This window comes from Eucyclogobius newberryi, unplaced genomic scaffold, assembly GCF_026437365.1.
Source record: "Eucyclogobius newberryi isolate DKJ021-1_F unplaced genomic scaffold, fEucNew1.0.hap1 SCAF_8, whole genome shotgun sequence".
In the NCBI taxonomy this organism is placed as follows: Eukaryota; Metazoa; Chordata; class Actinopteri; order Gobiiformes; family Gobiidae; genus Eucyclogobius; species Eucyclogobius newberryi.
The window spans coordinates 16116396-16141699 of NW_027316500.1; the positions used below are offsets into that span (position 1 = coordinate 16116396).

At 38.4% G+C, this 25304-nt stretch overlaps 1 protein-coding gene across 1 annotated transcript in view; it reads left to right on the forward strand.

Annotated features, from left to right (window-relative positions):
* The first annotated feature begins 9227 nt into the window (after positions 1-9227).
* The window catches only part of b3gnt2b (UDP-GlcNAc:betaGal beta-1,3-N-acetylglucosaminyltransferase 2b), a 215750-nt gene continuing 199673 nt past the window's right edge, over positions 9228-25304 (forward strand). The window contains exon 1 of the mRNA XM_072436850.1: positions 9228-9239. The gene's annotated coding sequence lies outside the window, so the exon portion shown is untranslated. The remainder of the gene's footprint in view (positions 9240-25304) is intronic.

Here is a 25304-nt window from a genome sequence, read left to right on the forward strand (position 1 = left end):
ATAGTGATCCAAGAAATTAAGTAAGAGAGACAAAAAGTGTTTAGGGAAAGTAAAAAGTCAAATAAGAGTAACTGGAGAAACTGTCTGGACCTAACATCTGATTTAGAATTTGAAGTTGATGTACTCGGAATGACAAAATATTAAATTATGCACAAAAAATCTGACACAAAACTGAGAAAAAACAAATTATATCAGAAAGAGCGGTGCAAGAAACACACATGTTCATGTTGCCATCATAAAGTTTTGTCATTTGAAGACACAGTGAAAAGAGGAACCAAAACTTTTACTGCTACTTACAGCTAAATATTACTAAAATGTAGTCCAAAAACTACATGTAATTAGACCTCTGATCTGGAATGTTCCCCAGTATGGCTTTAAACTTAGCAGCTTTTTTTTTTGTAATTGTTGTTATTGTTGAATTTCAGCAATTAAACAACTGCAATATTGACAAGTTTAATGCCAAACTGGGGAACATTCTAGGTAACATCTCCATGGAGAAGCAGCACAGTTACATAGTGCACCTTTAACACACTTTACCTCAATTGAACGTTTTATTGACAGCCAATGGAAAACTAGGAGCTCAAGTAATTAACCAAATGTGTATTGTTTTCTTATTTACCTGTCGTCTGATTAAAACTACGGCTGCGTGATGGTATTTTACTTTCAGAGTTTTTTTTAATAGGCCTCATTCCAGACAGGCCACTGATAAACAAAGCCGTGTGGTCAGTGAATGGCAGTTTGCTCTCGCTCTGTCTGGTCATTAGTGCAGATTGGCTCTCCTCTGACCTTTTACTGTAATTATGTTCTGTCAGCGCGGCCTTGTCTGCAGACTTCATGCTAATTCCCGACTGGTCCCATGTACAGCGCCGCGAGCCCATCATGCTAAAGCAAAAGTATCCTCCAACTATACAGCGACGGGGCCCCCATTCAAGTGGGCTCCGAACTCGCTGACTCACAGTTGCAGAGGACAATCGTATATTTGTTTGGCTCTTGCCTTTTTTCCGGGGACAATAGAAAGTTCCAGCCGAGACGTGACCCATTTTTCGCCTGGAAATGAGTTGCGTTTAGGACAGTGTGGCGTTTAAGGGCGGTGGTGGTGCTTGCATGATGAATGAGAGGATTCGGGGTACGCTGCCCCAATGAGGAGCAGAGGAGCGGGGCTGAGGAGAGTGTTTTAGTGGAAAATCGCAGCTGTCTCATGCATTTCTCGGCTCTTACGCTAGCTCCAGGGTGACATTATTTCACAAGGAATACGCAAAGAGATAATGAATGATTTCACAAGAAACACATTTTTTTTTTGAGAAAAGAAACTTGACTAAACTTGTGGCATGAATACTGTTCTGATTAATGAGAGCGCTTCTAGACACAAGCTACAGCAGCTCAATAATTGTACATTTTGTTATCTTTTCGTTCCCTTTTAAAGAAATGTGGTTCATAATTAGTTATTAGTTAAAGTGGAGATAGTCAATTCCCTTACATAAAATAAAATATGATTGGCTTGTCAGGAATTAGAAACACAAGCAATAATGGATGAATCAAAATGAATCACATTTGCAAGTCTTAATGAATACTAAACGCATAACTAGCACTAAGCCAGGCCCGAGAAAATCAGGACTAATTGGAAATTTAACCAGGACTGACACAATTAGCAGGTCTAACTCACCCGTGATGATCATTGCATTGCCTAATAATGCATGAGCAGCGGAAAGCCATCTACAGTTCCATTATTGCACCATTTTGCTACCATAAGAGGTTCTTTACAAGCCTAATGTTACAGCTATTTAAAAAAAAAAAACATATTGCCTTTTATAATTTGTTTTATCCCGGCTGAGAAATGCAGTTGCTTACTATGGTCACGGTAAAATGGTTGCGCTGCTGTCAAAAACAATACATACATATAAATACCAACCATAACATTACTCAAGCCATTATCGGATGCAAATATAGAGCCTTGAGCAGGACACAATGTAGTTGGGAGTTTCTAAACTTTCCAATCTTGTTACGATTTCCCTGTTGTGTAATAAAACATAAAGCTATACAGCTAAAATATTGCGTGAGTTGAAAATGTGCAGCACGTCCTTACCACAGGCTGTTTCTCCCACATATTGGTATTAGTGTAACTCCTGAGCAGCTTTTGTTTTGAGTTGGCATTTAGTGTTGAGAGGATGAGATGGTGCAGATAGAGCTGGGGCTGTGGAGGAGATCTCTATTTAGATAAAGCAGAGTGGATGGAGGCTTTAGGAGCTGAGCTGCTTGTCTTTTTGTGCGATGAGGAACCCAGAAAGGCACAACAAGACAATAAACCCCTGGGAAGCAGTGCTGCCTCCCAGAGACCAACACTCCTGTATTTATGGATTCTTTTGTCCTATTTATGGACTCTATCACCACAATGAGTCCAGAGCTTTGTTTTGTTTATTTCCCCCCGCGTTTGGAGACGGTTTAGGAAACCTCAGCAGACAGCACTAGGACAACAGCCTTTTTGTGCTGTTTAAAAGAGTGAAATACTGCCATAAACAATGTTTTTGTTCATGTCACATTGTTATGGGCAATGTTTTTATGGAGTTTTTGTGTGAATAATGGTATCACAAACCACAATATTTGGTAAGATACCCATAGTGAATAATAATAATAATCATCATAAAAATATGAAATTAAAAAAAATATATACATTTACAGTTTTATTTCATCAGGTTCAAATAATAGAAAACATATATTATGATATTGGTGATTCACTTTAACTGACGCTACATTCAACTGTGAATTTAAATGAGCTTTTCATTATTGTAGAACCATTTCTCAAGTAGGTAACCAGCTTAATGAAATCAAAAGTCAAAGTTAAATGAATGAAATGTCAAGCCCTTAAAGGTTAGCCAACATTCCGGTTAAAAAGTTTTTGAGAATGAATGTTTTCGTCCATCCTTTTTTTGTTTTTTTTTTACCTGAACTTTAGCCAGTGCGAACAGATGCTGCAAGCAATACGTCAGGAGAAAGCATTGATTTTTGTGATTTGAAAATAAATGCTGTGTGAGCCTCTACAGCAGCTGTGTGAACAACTATCTTCAAATCACGATTTCATAAACTATCATTTAAGGCAGCAGTAATTTCAGCTAAGTGACATTTACTCCATGCAGATAATGATCCAACGCTTGTTTGAACTTTTGGTTGTGAAATATTCAGGATTTGGCATTTCATTGTGTTGTGGAGTGGTGGCCCAATAATCTGATACGGGAAATGGCAAAAGAAAATGATGATCCTCTCCTATCTTCTGCACAATCTAACGCCAATCGAGATGGAATTGTGTCCGTGTTGCTTGTGTTTTTGTTGACAAAACTTTCAAACAGACTCGCCTTCAGGAAAGATGGTGAAGAACAACTTAAAAGCTTAAATACCCAGAGGTTCCATCATAAACCATCACAACTGCCACTGTGTCAATCAACTTTGTACCCGTGGCGACAGGCTGTAAAGTGCTTGCTGTCTCCTTGTACTCTATATTCTTCTTGTGTCTCTGTGTCTGTACTTGGCCCACTGGATTGTCAGTAAATACAAACTCCAGTATCTGCAAACAACAACATGACTTGTTTTTAAAGTGGAATGTGATTCTATGGCAACAAAACTGCTGAGGCAAACTTCACACAACAATTACAGTTGCGAGAGGAAACTGGTCAGAGCTAAGATTCACACATTTCAAGAAGATACAGATTTACATATGGGAGTTAATGTGAAACGTTACTGCCCAGACCTAAACTAGTTCAGGAGTAAATGCTTTATCCAGAGTCACATAATCAGTGCAGATACAGGAGCAAAGCAAATGTATCACACTAAAAGTATGCCTTTAAAATGTGCTTTAAGTGTAAAAAGAAAATGTAATCCACACAGATTTGGGACTATTACTACTAAGCATCAAAATTATGATCTTGATATATATTTGTCCCCATTACTGGCCATCAGAAATAATTTTCCTAGTCGTTTGCTAACTACAGGTTTAAAACAAAAAGAAAATGCACATTTCAGTCCAGGTCAAAAATGTACTGGAGTAAAAAGTACAGTTCCATCTCATCCCTTCTGACTGCCAGAGGAATGATTCCCTTTCTACTTAAAGCACCGCCTCCGGCAGTCATCTGGGATTCATAGAACAGTAGTCACATTCTTTCTTTTGATACCTGCTGTCAAATCTAGGCAAGTAAAAGTATCCACTGTATCCTTGAACCAACATAATAAATGACAGTGGTCACGTTAAATTCCCAAGTCATTTCTCAAGACAATAGAACATTACATCAGGCTTCGGCCAGCACAGACACACTCCTTTACGTGAGAGATCAGGCAGTGTGTGGGGTGAAAATGTGTTGAGCTGCAGTCACAAAACATGTCTCTTATCAACAACTACAAAATAAGGTTTGGAGGTCCTGCACCTTTGCGGTCCCGTCTGAATTCAAAGCAAAGGTGCCAATTTTCTGTGACATTTTGGCTTGATAAGTGCTGATACAAAAGTGAGGCTTGTTCCCGAGTTAATTAGATTTATCCAGAAAGGCCAATCTGTTGATCAAATGGCATTTCTTCACCCTTTTCACATTGATCATTTAGTGGCCAGTGATGGTGCGGTTCGGGACCTGCACCAGTTACTCGCAGATTGCCTGTTACGCACACTCTGGTCCACTGCGGTCCATTTTTTGACGAAAGCTATGCAGATTCATGTGGTTTAATACAACACTCGTCTAATGACCTGGAAACAGCACAAGACCGCTGTGGGGTACGGCAAATGTAGACATCTTGTGGATTCTTTCTGCAGCCCAACACAGCTCCCAGGCCGCAGTTCTCGGCAGTCATTGTAACAAGGTGCATTGATTTTAAGCACTTTCTGAGGCTTGAGGGTCCCAAACCGCACCCAGGCCGGAGTCAGTGTACCACAGGCGAAAGGAGTCCAACTTTACACCATTAAAGCCTGTTACCGGCAGCCTGTATGATGGAGGCAAGTTTAGTACTGAGTGTGCTGCTAACAATAATAGAGAGCAAATGCAAAGTAGAAACTGACTAATTTAAAGTGCAAATGACAAATGACATCTTGTTTTTCTAATTATGACTTAGTTCGGAGGGATTGCACCTGTGGTATAATATTTATCATAGTTTTACTTGAATTGCAGTTTGTGAAGAAATATTTAAAACAAAAGCTGACAAAAAAAGCTAAGTCCTAAAGTGAAATACCTATAATACTGAAAGTGTTTTTCAGACTTCCTATAAGTGATCTGTTCTTCTGGATCTACCTCTGTATCTACCTGCGTTGCACCAATGAAATTTCCCCATGTGGGACAATAAAGGAATATCTTATCTTATAATTATGCGACGTGCCATTGAAAACACAGACAAAATTTACACAATTTTCTGGCAGTATAGACGTTCATTCAACAAAATAAAGGTGTTATATTGGATTATTGTTTGTCAAATCATAACTGTTGCTAGGTTGTGGACTTACTATTACATATTTGTCGCCCATGTCCAACTAGGAAATAACATGATTAACTTTACAAAAATGGTCAAACTGGGGACAAATGGGGAAAATGTTTAGTCAAATCTAGAATATTATTGTATTCACTACGTTGCAGTGAAATATGTAGTCTAACCTGTCGAATAGACTTTAAGGGGAATTGAGAGAATGAGTGTCAAATTGAGGTGGACAATAACTATTCACTACCATTAAAAGGATACTATAAGAATCAAGATGTCAATTTTTGTCAATATTCAATTTTGTGCACACTGGAGGTCAGGACCGTTTCCTCAGGTAGAATCCACTGTCAGATTATAGATTTGTTGACCTGGTTTAAGGCCCATACAAAAACTGGCAAACGTTCTCTGTCAGCACAAATAAACAAAAGTGAAATTATTTTTTCACAATAACGTCAGAAAGTGGTGCTATTATTCAACTCCAAAGATGCGATTGATGTCAATTGAAAGGACTTTAAGCCATAAGTTAATATGACAAGTTTGTGGAGCAAATCACTAATAAATAATGAGAAATTGTTTAACGTTTGTGGAATTCTCGTTTGTATTTTTCTTTCAAAAACAGCGACTCTCCTCCATCTGACATTATGACCTCATCAACTTTGTGATGAAAACAGCCTATTCAAGACAAAGCTACAAAGTTCACAGTTCAGGGTCATTAGATGAGAATGTGGTAGAAAAAGTCATGTGGACTATACAGTGGATGTACCAACCTAACATTTAGAGAACAAGAAGACCTGAAACTAAACTAAATGACTTCTGCAACATCTCGATTCCAAATAACACTGTTTAAAGGACTATTTGTGAAACCTTTTCTATATTCTCCTCTGGACTCAGCAGCCAAACAGCTTCTCCTCACACATTTAACTATTATTCAAAAAAGTGTAACTGTGGAGTAGCCGCAGGTCTTGGTCTGATAGTGCCACCTCTTTGCTTTAAAAAACAGGCAGGACTTTAATGTTTAAGGCTTAACTAATTCTAAGATTCATTTGGTTATTTTCCTTTAATTCAGAGCCTGATGAGCCACAGTGTGATCATATTTTTTTCCTTTCTAATTTGATGCCTAATTAAATGGTTGAATTGTTGAATCAGCCATTTACTTTTTATGAAATAAGATGAGAAACATATTACTTATAAATGATCAAATCCCCCAAATAAAACTGCCTTGCTCTTTTCACACATTTCTATCAGGAGTTGCTAACTAAACCCATGATAATTAAGCCTTTTTTTTTTAACCCTTTTTACACCAGATGTCTTTTTCAAGCCACATTCTACATTCTGTAACGGGAGAAGGCTGTAGGCGTGTGCAACCTACAGACATACCCAAAGATTTGTATTTTGTTAAATATTCATTGTAAATCTTTTGGATGGATTTTCTGTGCAATGTTCCTTTATAAATTGCAGTACAATTATTTATCGTCACCTCAAGTAAAAGAACGACATTTCACGACATTGCATATATCACGCACGGCCACGCCTCTGCTATTCATTTGTGAATCTGTGTCGCATTTTCAATAAATAAAGAGAAGCTTGTTCCAGGGCTTGGTTTTGGCCAGTTATTAATGCCCCTCAGTCGGCCCATTTTGCCCCATTCAATGCTTCTCAGTGGGGCCATGTTTCTGCTCTAGAGGAGGAGTAGGTAAAGTGCCCATCCATGTTTACTTTGTCGTTTTAAGTCTTGTAGCAGTCACAGAAGTTACAGTCATTTAATAGTCATTGTAGTATTGAAAATTGCAGATGAAAATAGTTTAATTGTAGATGTACTTGCAGAGGTATAGAAATAACAGCAACCCATTTGGAGAAGTTCTTTCCCAATTTATCAGATGTGGAAGTCTCATGCCAGTATTGCCAAATAAAATGTGCTTTTTAAAAAAATAACTTAACTTGGTCAAACTTTGATGACTGGATCACGAGCGACACGATATGCGAGAAAAGTCTTCCACGGCTCGCAAATCAGTTTTAATTTCTTTAAGAGCTAAAAACATCTGTGCTCGAATAAAATCTGGGGCAATAGCTAACATCTCTGGCAATCACCGCTACCTGAGCATTTTGGCAAATCACTGTGCAGTCAATCAGCTGTGCCAATCACAGCCAAGGTGAGTTTAATCAGGCCCGGAAAAAATCAATTTGCTCCATGTAAGGCTCGGGTAACAACTCTGAGGATCAGGCTTCTTCTAAAGCGACGCTATTTTAGAGCCAATTAGTTTGGCTCTGATAAGCTGCTCTTCTCAGTGGCTCGACCCAAACACAGAGAATGATGGGGAAGCTGATATGTTACAGCTTTATAGACTCTCAAATGTGGCAGTATGGAGACGTCTGAGCATTAGAGTGGCAGTTTATGGACAAAAGGACTTTAACAGATGATCTTCTATGGCCTGCCCAAATAATCTAAGCATTTTAACTGTGCATTTTTCTCTTTTCTGAACCTGAATTTCCTGTTACTAGATTCCTGAGTCAAAGATGACGCCCAAAATAACATTGCAAGAAAAAAGATTAGTTACATTGGCTTTATTATTGTGATGTATTTACTACCTACAACAGTGCAAATGTTCCGGGATTGGGGAGACCAGACATGTATTTGGTGGACTCGAGGATATACATAAAATAGGAATGTAACAATGACCGAAATACTGTGATATTGTGTCACCAAAAATCTCACAATAATATCTGTCCCAATATATAGAATAATGTGCTTCTTTGCTTGTATGTATTGTTTTGTTCCAGCAACAGCAAAAAAAGAATCACATAGACCATGATCCTTTGCTCAATTTCAGTGCAGAAAACATGAAGAAATAACTGTTATTAAGTACTTTTAAATCTAATTCTTTGGAATAAGATAGAGATGATTTACACCAGAGGCTTGTCAAGGCATTGAAAAGTAAAAAGGTAGCATTTCTACAAAACTCTCTACAATATTGCAATAAATACCGTACAGCAAAATTAATATTGTGAGATTTGCATATTTGTTACATCCCTAACCTCAAACAAACACGTGTCTTTTGTCATTTTTTGCTTCTTCTTAAATGTGTAATAGTAGTTTCAGCATGTTTGCGCCTTAGAAACTAAAACAAATCTTTCAAGCATCTCTAATGATTGTAGTGTTTCATTAAAAGGATAAAATTATCTTCCAATGACACCAGAAGTGGCAGCTCGTGAGACAAAGTGAGAAGAATTGCATCCATTTACACCCAATAACTTTGAAGATGATCTGAGGGATTATGGGCCATCTCATTTGCTCTCTGTTCGGCGGTGATAGTGGGAGACAGATTTTAGCGAGGATGTTCAAAAGGACACAAAGAGAACGATTTGTTTTGTCTCGGCCCCTGTGCAGTTATCAGAGCATCATAGCAGCACCAAAGACCGTTATAAACTCGATATGAGCAGTGGGGTGTAGCACTGTGCTATAATGCAATTTAGCTACATGGTCCAGTCCAGACATATTATTGAAGCACTTAAAGCAATTACTGCCAACCAGCCACCACAGAAAATGATAACTTTGAAAGCTACATTTTATATCAACACTTTTTCATTTTTCCCTTTTTGAAGTCATCACAACATTTAATTGAAAAGCACTTATTATTGCATTTGTGTATTAACAAGCAACTCTTTCACCAGTGTTTCATAATAGAATGCATCAAAAGCCTTCTGTAATATTGGTCGAGCCTCAAGTCACAGCTGTATTATTTAGTGTGATTTGTAATTACGTCTGGAGGTGTGATTAAAAGGGTGTGATTAAAAGGGTTTCAGTGACTCAGAGCAGGTAACATATGGCTGCTCTGTGAATTGGCGGAGTAAGTCAAATCACCTCTCAGCAAACATGAACTTGAAATAACAAAAAGGCCTAGTCCAGTTGTAATTAGGAAGGTTATTGGCACCTAGTGAAGCTGCCAGAGGAGGAGAGCAGAATTTTTATACAGCATATTCAGGCTTAACTAAACTGCGACTTGAGAGGGAAAGGATTTTGATATCAGCCCTTAACATACACTGCAGATAGACAGACTTAGGAGCCGGGCCAGTCAGACTCAGTCATAGCACATACATGCTTTTTCTCGATTGATAATCCCTGGATAGAGGTCTGGTCAGACAGATTGTTTCTATAAAATAGAATAGTAGAAAAAGCTTCAGTTGTAGTCATCTGGACTCAGTTTGAAAAATAGACGTTTCGACTCTCATCCAAGAGTCATTGTCAATAAAAGAATTTAGATCGAGAACTCCGATATTAATACTGTTCTGTGGTGAGACCCGCCCATTGGGAGGAGCCTTCCTGAAGTAGAAGGAGTTGTTTGTTTCAACAGAAACTCCCCCCTTGTATCTACCGAGCTAGCCTATTCAGAATTTTAATGGGCTATTAGAATCCTCTTTGTCTTTGTGAGACCCTGGCTCAACCACCCTGAGTACCTGATTAGCATCTAAATGTCCTTGTCCTGGTCCTCTACCTTTCCAGGGGTTCAGTAACCCATTATAAATAACAGGAAGATTAAACCTTAGCCCTCCATTTCTGTTTAAAGAAGGTCTTTCTTTTTTAACAAAAATAGCTTCCTTGACTCCTCTTTCAAACCATCTTTTCTCCCTGCTTAAAACCTTCACATCACCGTCTTCAAACGAGTGATTAGAGGCTTCAAGATGGAGATGCACGGCGCTCTGTGGACCTGAACTAGTATTTCTTCTGTGCTGATAAAGCCTCTTGTGTAGAGGCTGTTTCGTCTCACCTATGTACCGTTCTTTACAGCTTTCTTCACTGCATTGGATCGAATAAACTATATTGCTCTGTTTTTGAGTCGGCAACTTGTCCTTAGGGTGAACCAGTTTTTGTCTTAAAGTGTTTCCTGGTTTAAAATAAACAGGGACTTCGTGTTGTCTAAAAATTCTCTGCAGTTTTTCCGAGAGGCCAGACACATAAGGGATAGAAACACCCTTCCTTCTCTGTTCAGTTTCCCTTTTGTCCTGCTTCTTGGTTCTCTTCACTCTGTTGAGAGCCCAAGCGGGGTAACCACAGGCTGAGAGGGCATTACGGACATGTTTTTCCTCTTTCTTCTTGCCCTCTGAGCTGGTGGGCACACCTTGAGCTCTGTGTTGTAAGGTTCTGATCACACCCAGCTTGTGCTGTAGTGGGTGGTTGGAACCAAAGAGCAGATACTGGTCCGTGTGTGTAGGTTTCCTATATACTTCTATTTGGAGTTTCCCATCCTCTCCTCTGATCGTGGAACAATCAAGAAAGGCCAAGCGATTCTCCTTAGCGTCTTCTCTTGTAAACCTAATATGTGGGTCCACAGCATTGATGTGATCAGAGAAGGTTTCCAGCTCTTGTTTCTTAATTGTTACAAAAGTATCATCGACATAGCGGAGCCACAGTTTTGGGGCTATGCCTGAGAATGAGGACAGTACCTTCTTCTCAAAGTGCTCCATGTACAGGTTGGCCACTATGGGAGAGACGGGCGAGCCCATGGCACAGCCATGAATCTGTCTGTAAAATTGTCCCCGGAATTGAAAGTAAGCGGTGTTCAGACAGATGTCCAACAGTTTACATATGTGTTCAGGTGTCAGTCCAAATAGAAGTATATAGGAAACCTACACACACGGACCAGTATCTGCTCTTTGGTTCCAACCACCCACTACAGCACAAGCTGGGTGTGATCAGAACCTTACAACACAGAGCTCAAGGTGTGCCCACCAGCTCAGAGGGCAAGAAGAAAGAGGAAAAACATGTCCGTAATGTCCTCTCAGCCTGTGGTTACCCCGCTTGGGCTCTCAACAGAGTGAAGAGAACCAAGAAGCAGGACAAAAGGGAAACTGAACAGAGAAGGAAGGGTGTTTCTATCCCTTATGTGTCTGGCCTGTCAGAAAAACTGCAGAGAATTTTTAGACAACACGAAGTCCCTGTTTATTTTAAACCAGGCAACACTTTAAGACAAAAACTGGTTCACCCAAAGGACAAGTTGCCGACTCAAAAACAGAGCAATATAGTTTATTCGATCCAATGCAGTGAAGAAAGCTGTAAAGAACGGTACATAGGTGAGACGAAACAGCCTCTACACAAGAGGCTTTATCAGCACAGAAGAAATACAAGTTCAGGACCTCAGAGTGCCGTGCATCTCCATCTTGAAGCCTCTAATCACTCGTTTGAAGACGGTGAGGTGAAGGTTTTAAGCAGGGAGAAAAGATGGTTTGAAAGAGGAGTCAAGGAAGCTATTTTTGTTAAAAAAGAAAGACCTTCTTTAAACAGAAATGGAGGGCTAAGGTTTAATCTTCCTGTTATTTATAATGGGTTACTGAACCCCTGGAAAGGTAGAGGACCAGGACCAGGACATGCTAATCAGGTACTCAGGGTGGTTGAGCCAGGGTCTCACAAAGACAAAGAGGATTCTAATAGCCCATTAAGATTCTGAATAGGCTAGCTCGGTAGATACAAGGGGGGAGTTTCTGTTGAAACAAACAACTCTTTCTACTTCAGGAAGGCTCCTCCCAATGGGCGGGTCTTACCACAGAACAGTATTAATATCGGAGTTCTCGATCTAAATTCTTTTATTGACAATGACTCTTGGATGAGAGTCGAAACGTCTATTTTTCAAACTGAGTCCAGATGACTACAACTGAAGCATTTTTCTACTATGGAACACGCCTGGACGAATGAGGGATTACACCGACTATAAAATAGAACTTCATCCAATGCTTTGTTTTCTTGTATTTATTCATAGTTTATTCAAAATATGTTGGTCCCAGTGGCATGCTTTCAGGGCAATCAAGGCAAGCAGTGATTGACCAACAAAATCTAAGATTACCGTGTGTCACAACTGTATGTAAATTGTTCATCAATAAAACCAAATAAGCCTGTTTTACCTGGAAGTGATGGTGAATTTGAACGGCATCTGCAGGCATCTGTGCATTCTCTAAGCTTGTTCAGAGGTCTGTTCATGTTCCGCTCTTCCGCTTTTACAAACACTGAGGAGAGCAGGTTGTTTTGGACGACCACAGCCAGAATAAAACCATGGAAAAAACACATGGAACCAGAGACGTCAACAGCTTTTGCTACTGTGAACTAACTGCGCACGTGCAGCATGTCATTGTTTGTAGCTTCTAATTATCAGATCTTAGTGAGAAATACAGGCAGTCATTAAATCAAGGCAAGTTTATTTGTCGAGTACAATTCGCACACAAGGCAATTCAAAGTGCTTCACACAACAGGAAAAAAATCATTAAAATCACAAAGACATGACAGAAATCACAAAACCTATTCATTCAATTTAACAGTTTTGCTGACATGAATCATACATTTTGTCCGTGTTTAGTGATCCGCCAGATGGAAAACCAAATTTCTTGGACCACACTGGCAGACACTCCAGACGCTCTTTCCTATATTTATTTGTCATTGCCAGCATGACAGGCGTCTCCAGAATGGACACATCGCTTTTAGATTGATTCTTTCCCATATTTGACCGTCCCTAGACGTCAACACGCTATGTACTATTGTTTCTTTTAAACCATAGATTTGTAAGGGGCATTTTAACTTCAACAGGCTGTTTTTTCAAAATGTCTGGACATAAAGATCAGCCCTCAAGTCATACCTACAACAAACCTTACAAACTACTGATTTATCACAAGTATCTGCTGATATACTTAAAGGTTGAATGGACAATTTTTTTGGCCCAAATCTGAGTCTCATTTCCTCGTGGCGTGGACTGCCGATTAGTCCTGCCACGTATCGATCATAAAACGCACCTACCGCTCACCTGCAGCCGCGTGTGGCTCGTCCCTACGAGCAGCACGTTTCAGCTTGTCTAAGCGCATTGATCTATCATAATATAGTTCCCTCAGTGTACGGGGCAAAATGAAGACAGAGAAAGACAGTTCGAGCTGACGCAGAAGTGACTGAAATCTACGGGAGACAAGAGATGTGATGCGCTCCATTGCGCTAATAAACAAACGCACGTGTGTGTTGTATCAGTCCGCACGGGGGAGTGCGCATGCGCACTTCCACCTGCGTTCTCAAATCACCGAAAAATCGTCCATTGCGCCTTTAATTCTAAGGCTATTTTATTGAAGTTTTAACTCCAACAAATTACAAATATTTTGAGATGTTGTGCTATTCTTCAGTAATATTCAGTTTACTCAAAAACTGAAAAAGATCCAAAATCCCCTCTGTAAATGTACAGGAGTGGTCCATGGTAGGAAAGACTTCAGAGTAAAATCAAGACATTTCAACTATCTTTATGAAACCTTACATTTGTTTATTTATTTGAGAATGTTTTTGGTGGATGATGATGATGATGATGATGACGATGATGAAGTTTTGAAACATTTCAGTCGCAACCCTCATAATAATTGTCTAATTTCAACATCCAAACACAAAAACAGGCTACCCACACAATAATAAAGTAAAGTCATACGTTTGCTTGTATAGATCCTTCCAGTGTTTGTGAACAAAACACAGCATTCTAAAGCCTGATGCCATCCCATGTATGAGCTCTAAAGCATTTGGAGAGTTAGCGTGAGCCTCAAAACATCACAAACTATGAAAAACCAAGGCTGTTTTGGGGTCTGACAACCACTCGACCACAGATGAGCAACACTAGAGCCCCGTTAGGAAATATGACTACGTGTTAAAGTGTTTTGTGTAGATTGTTAGTGTCAGTGATCAGCGCCAAAATGAGCACAAATGCAATGCTAACAGACCTCGTAATAAACATTTCTTGAATCTACCGTTATTCTGGATAATAATGCACCTAAACATGACACGAGACACAATTTTTACAAGAAAATGTATGTTTTGTTTCACTAAGCGCCACTAGTCTTTAAGTAATTAGTGAACTTTAAAAAATATAGGTTAAAGTTTGATATTATTGACAGTTATTACTTGTCGGCAAATGTGATGAACCATTGTCTGCACTGTCTACATATGACATAATTACAGTACCTTTGTTAAAATAAATTAATACAATGTAAACAGGAGAAGATGCATCACTCCTGTAAGAGTCTATTTTCAGGACATAGGCTTTGCAAAATGAATGTGGCAGGCCAAAAAAGATGAATCTACATTTACCACTAGATTTGAGGGTTGTAAACCTTGTTTTTAACACAGTGACTGTTGCATACGTTTTATATTTCTACTCACATCATGGGGACCCCTTGAACTCAATCATAAAGAAATAAAGCTCTGGTTTGTGAATAGTAGGGTTTCCGGTCAGATGCCAGAAACAGGCCTTTCTGTGGACCTGGGAATGGCACAAAAACAGTAGTTCCAGAAACACATGGTACATTTCAAACACTAATAATAAGGTCGGTGTAATCCCTCATTCGTCCAGGCGTGTTCCATAGTAGAAAAAGCTTCAGTTGTAGTCATCTGGACTCAGTTTGAAAAAATAGACGTTTCGACTCTCATCCAAGAGTCATTGTCAATAAAAGAATTTAGATTGAGAACTCCGATATTAATACTGTTCTGTGGTAATAGCCCATTAAAATTCTGAATAGGCTAGCTCGGTAGATACAAGGGGGGAGTTTCTGTTGAAACCAACAACTCTTTCTACTTCAGGAAGGCTCCGCCCAATGGGCGGGTCTTACCACAGAACAGTATTAATATCGGAGTTCTCGATCTAAATTCTTTTATTGACAATGACTCTTGGATGAGAGTCGAAACGTCTATTTTTTCAAACTGAGTCCAGATGACTACAACTGAAGCTAAATAATATTCCTACTATTTTCTCTGAGGAAATGAAAGCATGTGGACAAAATGTAAAATCTGACAAAAAGATCTATTTTATGTTTCAAGCAGCCACATTTCTTGGTAACAACGATGAAGACTTTAACTATATGTTGGAACTCTAGCTCTTTCAATCCACTCTGAAAGCAGTTAGTTATCATATCACTGTCACTGCCTAATAGTAAATGTGTTATAAACTCATATCGGCTCCGTGCAGGTCATCTTCCAGTGACCTCCATTTGAAAACCAAATACCGTAATAAATCGTGAAGCAGAATTGAGTGCTGGCTCTGTTTGCATCACCCATGACCTAAGAGCCATGTTGTCACTGCTTGACTCTAATGAGCACAGACTTGCTACTTATTTGCATATAAGGCTCCTAATTTACTCCTGACACAAGACTGGAAGGTTTCTCCATGTGTGAAAACAACAGATTGCGTCAAAAGACAACTGACTTTAAAGTTGTATTTGGCATGATCTCTTTTTTCACAAACCATCATGGTACTTGAAATGATCAATTAGAAGAAGTGTCTCCTCACTTGTATAATATTCTGAGTTTTGTTTTGGATATTTCCAATTCTATCTTAATGAATATTGTGGGTTTGAATACAATATGACTTAATAATTCACGAACAGTAGAAATGCATATTACTTGTGGACATTTTGACCAAAGATAATTTTGTTAAAAGAAAAATGTGTAAACGTGTACAACATGTGATACATTCGAGTATATATTATATGCGATTTTCTTTTCCTGTTCTTTTTCTTGCCATGTAAATTTATATTTTTATATTTTTTTTAAATATCCCTGATCTAAATTTGTATTTTCATTTTATTTTGTTCTGTATTTAGAAAAAACTTAGAACACAGAACAGAAAAGGAACACAGAGAGAACATGCAAACATGTCACGTGGTCTTAAACAGGTCGTCCGGCGCAATTGACCCTTTTGGTCCAAAGTCTATCAAATTCATTCCAAATGTATATTTTCCATTATGCAAATGGAATGATCCTTGATTAAATGCTTGAAATAAAAATTATCATCTTGATCATATCATTAAAAAAAAAATCTTACTCTGGAAGGGGAGGAAAAAAGAACAACAAAAACTGTTACTGCACCTACTAAAATTGTATCACTACTGCAAGGGAACAAAAAAGGTCCCTTTATCTCTTTTTTTTTCTTTACCTCTGTGAAAACAATGTTTCATGAATGTACTAAAATAATCACCACACTCAAGAAAGTTCAAAAAAATGCTAAATTCCACACAAAAGTGCCAAAATATCACCTTATTATACCACTCATTTCACTCCTTTTTATATTTATTATTGCCTCTATGGTGTCGCCTTGATATTAATAATTGTGTCTGCTCTTGAGGTGACTCGGACACACAAGGGCCCAGTGCCTCTGTATAAAGGGCCCGCCTCCTACACCCTGGTGCTGCTCCTGTGGCTGCTCCACCTGGCCATGCCGCTGACCACTATGCAACCTCTGCAAATTTACAATTATTTAGTGTTAACTCATTAAATTTATGCTCAGCAAAAAAGCTTAAAAGCAAATTGTGTCCTTCCCTTTCCTTTGCAACTACTTTAGCTTCTCTGCATACAGCACATGATATTCCAATGTTGCTTAAAGGTGCACTGTGTAACATTTACAGGTTATGTGTAACATGTTTTTACCGGGAATGTGGTATTACACCTATCTATCTTCACCACCAGGCCAGGTTATATGTCAGATCTGCGGAGAGGCGCGCCCACTTGCTCTAAGAATGCATGACTTTAAACACCTTTAACTAAAAGTTAACAGTTTAATGCCATTCAGTGGAACAATACAGATAAAGCATTAGCCTCTCCATGGAAAAAAGCAGTCTGAAAAGTCACAAAGGGCACTTCAAAAACTCATTTCAATATTATCTCGAAACAACACATCTCCCAACTCTAGATTATAGGAAAATGATCAGTCAATGTTTTTGAGTGCAACAACAATTTTGAACCTCAAAGTGTGTCTCTACAACTCTTCCCATCTGAAAGTCATACATCTGTGTTCATTTACACTCTTTGAACGTTATTTCAGAGCTTACAGATTTTGGGAGCGCGGTTGAAGATGTGCTTTGTTCCTTGTCACACAACAGCAGCCAGAGGACGAGCTCTCATCCCAAACAGATGGCTGCTTTTCACCTCGTGCCAGCCCAGCGCCGAGAGAGGCGCTGAGGCCAAAGTGAAGACTCAAAACCAGGCCAAACGTGTCCAACATCCAGGAAAACGTGGATGAGATTAGGACGCTTACGGTGCGATCTTTGTGTGTGTGGGGAAGGACGATGCAGCCAATATGTCCGCTCGCTAATCCTACCTGTCAGAAATATCTACTCAGCATGTGGGACAGAGCCATGCAGGAACAGGGGATGCTTTCGTCTGCATTTATAATTGAATGCAGTAGATAAAATATTGAGTAAGATGAGAATGGCCAGGCGGACAGGAGAAGATGTGAGTGGGCAGACCTCTGATCATTTCAATAGCGTCTTGATTAATCTTTAATTTTTGTTTATGTGAGACACATTGTAAAATATACTAGTCGATGTATTCATTTTCTTTATTTTTGTGTAGTTATTGCTACAACATCAACTATGGACAAAGAAAGGTGTAGTAGCAATTAAAAATAATGACCCGTTTCCTCTGAAATAGGTCAGCGCTTCACGTTACAATATTCATAAACAATTACAGTAGCAATATAAGATTCTCTTTGATATTTCCCCACTGGGTGAAGACAATTATCGTGCACACAATCGCTGTATGCAATTTCTGAATTATGGGCTCCACTACAATAACACACACTGTAAAGTCATTATTTTGAAATTGAATCAATACATTGATAACTTGGCTGTGTCGCACAATTCATCAATTTATATTTTTGAGATCTACTGTATATTGCATGTCCATACAAAATATACAAAGTAGAGATTGACAAATATACAAAACATTTTTCATGTTGAGTGCTGATTCTGATATATTCAAATCCAGAAAATGATGGCCGAGAAGCTCACACGTTATTTTTTAGCCGATATGTCACGCCAACTTTTCCCAAATTATCTAATTTGAGTTTACTACAAACTCACACACAAATATATTTTACTACATACTAGATACAAAAGCAGTGTAGTCACAAATGTTCTTATTGGTCCACAAATCGCTAAATGATATAAGTCCAAAGGAAGTGGTGGACTTGTTATGAGCCCCGTCGGCTCCTGAGAGCAGCTGGTTCTGGTCTTTTAGTGGTGCCTAAAGTTCAAACCAAACATGGTGAAACCTCTTTTTATGCCTCACAATCTGCGTTTGAAATGAGGCCTACTATTTTTGTCTAAATTAAAAACTCATGTTTTAAGCATTGCCTATGTCGTATTGTGTGATTTTTGTATTCTATGTAAAGCACTTTGAGTTGTCTGTGCATAAAAAGTGCTCTACAAATAAAATAGACTTGACGTTTTTACGCTCTTTGCATTTATGTGTTCAAATAAAGCTTAGTGTGTATTCTCAAACAGCCTGGTGATCTAAACAACACATCAGCCTCTGTTGGAGATTAGCCAAGAGCCAACATTTTGGTCTGATATATCGGTCAACCAATATATATGTATTATATACCTGTATTATATATCTGTCCAGGTACTAATGCAACATTTCTTAGAACATAAATTGTATTATTCTCTATTGCATTGCCATTTCCACTTTTTAACCAACAGAATAATGTCCTTACTATACTCATTTTAGCCACAATAATTGCCCTGTCTTTATGTTCTGTTTGCGGCCCATCACTTTAAGAGTGTGTTGGGTTGTGTCCTGCTGCTTGTCAAATAGGTGCAATTTACCATTCAACGTTGTCACTTACAGGAGATGTAAACTCACACTGCAAACACAAAATGGTGCCGTTAATGTAATGACCACTGTTGCCAAGGCAGCGGTCTGAATAGACCTACACAAGTATATTATTTAAAGAATTTACAAACTACAAATACAATCACAAATACAATCTCATACACAACAAGACACGGCCAGTTAATTAGACGCAGTGAAAGTGCTGAGCACGGGAAAAGGGGGACAAAATACAGCTTCTTTGTTTTTTGTTGTTTTGGGTTTTTTTAATGAAATGTTTTGAATGTTATAATTTTTTTTTAAACTCTAGATATTTATTTTACATCAGAGAAATAAAATATCAGAAATATTACACACATAAATTGGTATTCCCTCTAAAGACATGTTAGTCCCAAGTTTAGTGCTATTTATTTAAAATATATATATATATATATATATATATATATTGTAGCTTTGACAACATGTATCCCAATCTGACACGTCACTAGCCATGCTCACACTGTTTCACTGACAACATTTGTATTTATTTTCACTTCATAAATACAGACGTTCACATAAACATCCTTAAGGCCACACAACGACAATGATTTATTTAGCAAACTCAAACTGACAGAAAAGCTTCACTTCTGGTCGGATGATGATGAGATTTGCAGATGAAAATCACATCGAATAAAATAGTGTATTTTCAAATTTTTACTTAATTATCGTGATTTATACTTCTTTCAGATAATTTTTACTGTTTGCTAATGAAGTATTCATAAAGTCACTATATTCATTCCATAATTTTGCTCCTCAATTTAAGATTTTCTGCTTAACGGGAGATGAAGAGTTAATGCTTGTCTAGTTTGATACAAATGAACATGGCATTTTTTCACCACACCACATTTTATCATGACAAAAAAGGTACATATTTTATGAATGTCATAAATATCTAATTTCTGTCATTTTGAGAAAAGTGGGGCATTAGGAGCGTTGTCGTTGTAGCGAGGCGAACAAAGGCCTTTTTTTGGAGATAACTTGGAAACTTGCCCAGACAATAACGGAGGTATGGATTAAATAAAGAATAATACAGTTGTCATAACAGCATTGTGAACATAACTGCTTATTCTTCTAAGTGTGCCAAGAGATTGTGTAACTTTCTTGCAGACTAAACCAATTAGATCTAGTTAAGCACTCAAAAAACTGGTTGATGTTAACAATTTGTTGATCTTCTATACACATATTTATAGAATCACGCATATATATGTAAATTTTACATTCAAATTACTTGTAACTTGAATAATGTTGTGGATCTTCATTACGTTTTCCCATAAGTGTTGTCAGATCTTTGTGAGAGATAAATAGACTGGTGTGTAGATTTTGTGACATTAACTAAGGACAGAGGACCCTGGGACATCGTCCCTCGCCACCACAGACATTGTCTGACTTCATCGCCACCACAGACATTGTTGATTCATTTCTCCCTGTGGCCCTCAGAGGCAACTGTTGTTGTGATTTTGGGCCTTACAAAAATAAATTGATTTGATTTGATTTGATTTGAACTAGATCATTAATATATTCCAAAAACAACAAAGGTCCTAATATTTCATTGTCACATTTCAGAAAATAATCTCATATTCACACGTTAATGATAAGGTTAATTGTAAGTTGTAGAAGTGCAAGGATTTTGAAATAGAAACGATCAAAGTTGACTGTCCCACACCAGTCTGTGTCCCAAACATAATACTGCACAGATTGTTCTTCAGCACAAAATGAAATAACGTTGTTGAACCAGATGTTGGGATGAAACACCTCTACTTTTGTGTCGCAGAATAATGACTATAAAGCTGGTTTGAATATTACTGTTGGCGTTAACATTCAGTGCATCCAGAACAGCGCTTGACCCGACTGTGGAGGGTTTATTCAACCATGTAGCTCCTCAATAGCATCATTGACGTTGTGTTGACGGTATCTCTCGTACAAATGAATCTGCGGCTGTTTCCTAATGAGGCAGAATAACAGGCGCCTGCAGTAAGGGCTCTTCAGAGCTTCTCGCTGTAATGTGGGAAGAAGAAAGACAAAGACAGAGAGATGCAGCGACACAAGACAACGCACAGCTTATCACGCAGGAACACGTGGAGACAAATGAGTTAAATGGTGCTTTTATTTCGACTGCCAGTCTCCCCTATGCACATCAATGCTTGAAAACTTAACATAACCAATTATTATGCGGAACGGAAGCTGTGCGCAAGTTAAGCTCGCATTTAAAGGTGTTGACAGGTGGAAATGTTCGAACTGTGGTGGAAAAATACCACATTGTAATATTGAAAAGCCAAGAATAGTGCTCCAATTTCCAACACAACAAACCGGAAACAAAGCAAAACATTAGGGAAAAACAATGGGAGGAATTCAAATGTCATGACATTCAGAGCTAAGAAACCAGGGGGGAGAAAAGTTAACGAAATTGCACAATATTTTCTGCCGCTGAGGGTGAGAAGATTTAAGGTGTGAGTCAAAAGCACTTTGTTACATGTAGTTTAATCATCACTTGATCTATAAAGCAACACACAAGGCCGATTTGAACGTAGATCTGAGGGAAGTTGAAAGTGATGCAAAATACACAGCAATAGAAACATGTACTTACTTATTATTTATCTGCACTGGGTTATAGTCACCAAGATTCAAGGGAAAATGAAGAGGCAGACAAATTAGGACCTGGTTTTACCCCATGACCTCCACAAAAGAGGACAAGAAGAAAGACAGCTCTCTACAGGGAAGGTGAGAGAAGGTAATTATGATTAAAGAGAGTCTATGCACTTTGCCTTGGAGCAGCCAATCGCGAGGCTTGACTTCGACTTGACCTTAAAGCGTTTCGTCTGTCAGTCATTTTGATGGGCTGTCTGCCTTGAAACAGGATCTGCTCTGAGCCTGCAGTCACTGACGGAAACATGGGGGCTGAGGGAGCAGTGTTTGGTCACTGGGAAAACCCAATAGTTAGAGTGGAGTGTGGAGTGGCTTTACACAATGCCCCCCGGTACCTTTCAATAAAACTTTCATGACATAAGGATCATGAGCACAATGGCAGGATGTACTAGGTAGCTCTGTACTACCTCAGAACTACTACTACTTCCACTGGTCCGTGCTATGTGACTTTCTCTTCAACTGCTATTGATGACAAAGCATAAAAATGACTATATGTTTTTATAAATGTCCACAATTAAACTTTCTGGAAGAGATGCTTATCTCAAGTGCTTTGCCTGGAATCTTCCTTAGTATTGCATTAAACTCATCTGTCTCCATGGTTCAATTTACAGCGCAAAATGTGTATAAATATATGTATAAAAGCAAATGTATGCTTTTCCCGGTATTGTTTTTTTACATATTGCACCGTTGAGCCTTAAAGTGAATTAAATACAATTCAAGTTTTGATCACATTTTCTGACTGATCAATACATAATGTTCAGTTCTACTATGAAATGGTTGACAAGCTCACACCCGGTTATAGTTTCAGTCAGTTCAGGGAAATTTGCTCACATCACCAACTTTTAAACCTCATATTTGAGATAAACCCTGAGTAAAAGGCGGGAGTGGGGCCATCATTATTGTTACCAAACAGGAACAGCGTCAGCAGTTGTTCTCCAGCAGTAACGTGGCAGAGCCCGCAGTCAACTGAATGAATAGCTGTGACACATTTCAGTACATTACAATTCACCGGTGCTGCAGAGGAGGATACATCGGATACTTTGAACATATGAGCTTCCATTTCACAGTCCACTAATGAAGCGCTACAGATAGCTGCTTAGGACTACTAATTGCACTGAATGGTATGTCTATGTGAGTTTGGATGGTGAAAACACGGCAAACGGTACAATCACAGATTCTTTTGAAGCGCCAACAGGAACTAAATCAGGATGAAGCACAAGCAGCAGGCGCCTCTGCCAGGTTTGACAAAAACTGTAATTTTTGTTTTTAGAAAGTAATCAAAGCTGCTGGATTGGCTTTGATTGTGCATAGCGTTCGAAATGACACGGATTCTGCCTCCACAATCATAAACAGAATACCAAATGGAACAGCTGCAGTCTGCAAGTATAAGTACTCTGAACACAATTTAGAGACTTATATATTTAATTCAGTTTCACTTTGCACACTGGGCTGTGTGAAATGTCAATGAGATTCAGAGCTTATGTTGATATGAAATGTTTGAATCCGCTATAAATATGCCCAATTACACATATCAGAAACTAAAGCTGGAGGGGCTTTGAGCATTTACCTTTGAACTAATCAAAGACAAATGATACTGATTAAATTAACTATAACTCATGGGTTACAAAAGTCTGATCAAAACTTTGAACAGGGATTGTGAGGTTATTTTCTTTATTATAATATCTGGATGCTGGTGTTTTGCTGATGGTGTTTTTACTTATCAGAACCCGACAGCTGTCATTCCAGCGCTGAAGTTTGGATCTCTTTAAACTGCAGCACTCTGTATGGTGGATATATTAAATGTTTTCCTTGTTTTTAATTCCTATAGTTTAAAACTGGGCTGGTAGACAGGGAATTTAAGGAAGAATTTGCCGTTAAATTGCAAAACGCAGATGTTTTGTTGATATTTCTGTAATTATAGTCCACATGTCAACGTCTTCTTTGTCACGCTAATGAAAAATAAAGAAAAACCCAATTCACATTAAAAAGTGAATGTATTATTCAATTACAAAAGCGTGATTGTTCAAAAGACTTTAAACCAAAATTACTATGGAGTAAATTGCAGATCATAATATCATAATAATGTGATTAAGCATTTGTGGCTTTTCATTTTGGTTCATTAGCCCATGCCCTCCTCCATTTGAAGCTATGACATAATATCAGTGGTGGCTGGTGGTACAAATTATAGGGGGGGCTATTTGACATGACCGTGTTTTTTTTTTTTTTTAAATGTCCAAAATTGAAATTTTTAACATTGTCTGTATGGATACATATTTTAAATACACATTTACAACTGAATGAATTAAGTAAACACATTAAGAGGAAATAAAAACACAAACAATTGTTGGTGTTTCATAAAACAGCTTCTAAGTGGCATTAGTAACCCTGAACTACATTTGTAACATTTTACATTTTTATATTTAATCATCAGACATTATTGCTGTGTGGAAAGTTGTCATTTATAGCATTCTTTCATAGGTTTTCTAATAACAAAAGCATTTTTTTTATCAATAGAAGTTAAGCGATACTTGATGCTTAGCGTTAGCCTTATGCAAGTAATAAACTAAAAAAAACTGCTTGTTTTGTTGTTATGGTAACGTAGCACGGAGTTTGACATATCACATGTCTCGGCTCGGATTGATACGAAATCAGCCGCTTTCAACACGAATAAATCCAGCAAACAGTTGAGCAGATCATTCTGAGTCGTTTCGGACGTACCTTTTGTCACAGACGTCTGTAGATGCAGTTTTAAGACGTAAACACGGCGTGTGTGGCACTTCCGCATAGGCGCGCGCACATGTCTGTGTCTCTAGCGTAAAAAGCGTAGCTCCATGGCGTAACTACTACGTTCAAAAGGGCGCTTTCTGCAGCGCCCATCAGTCGCCATTTTCCTATGGAGAACGCCATAGTGACGTAGTCACTTTTGATTGTGATTTGATTGGCTAAAAATCCCCATTGACTTTCTATGAGGCTCTGGGGCGCTTTTCAAACCGCCCCACGGCTACGTAGAAAGTGACGCAGGCTGCGCCAGGCAGCAGACCACGCGCCGCGCAAACAAAGTATACATCTATATCTATTTATATATATATATATATATATATATATATATATATATATATATATATATATATATATATATATATATATATATATATATATGGATATATATTATTATTTTACACATTTCCACTAATAAGAATATAATATATTTCTGAATAAATTATATTGTTTTTAGACACACAAAAAATTGACAGATCGACAGGGGGGCGGCGCCCCAGCGCCCTTAATGGACCAGCCGCTGCTGCATAATATTATAGGATCAAACTCAAACAAAAAAACTACTACTACTGGGTAAAACTATTGTAACTGAGCTGCTGCGTCTAACGCTGCATTTACACTTGCACATTCAACACTAGGACGAAACCTGGACTAGATCTGAAACCTGGACTAGATCTGAAACCTGGACTAGATCTGGACCAAACCAAGTTCACATCAGGATTAAAATGCGCTCAAGTTTGTTTGCTTTGAAGTGTGAACACAGCCTAAAACTAGATATTAAAGGCCCAAGCAAAACAGA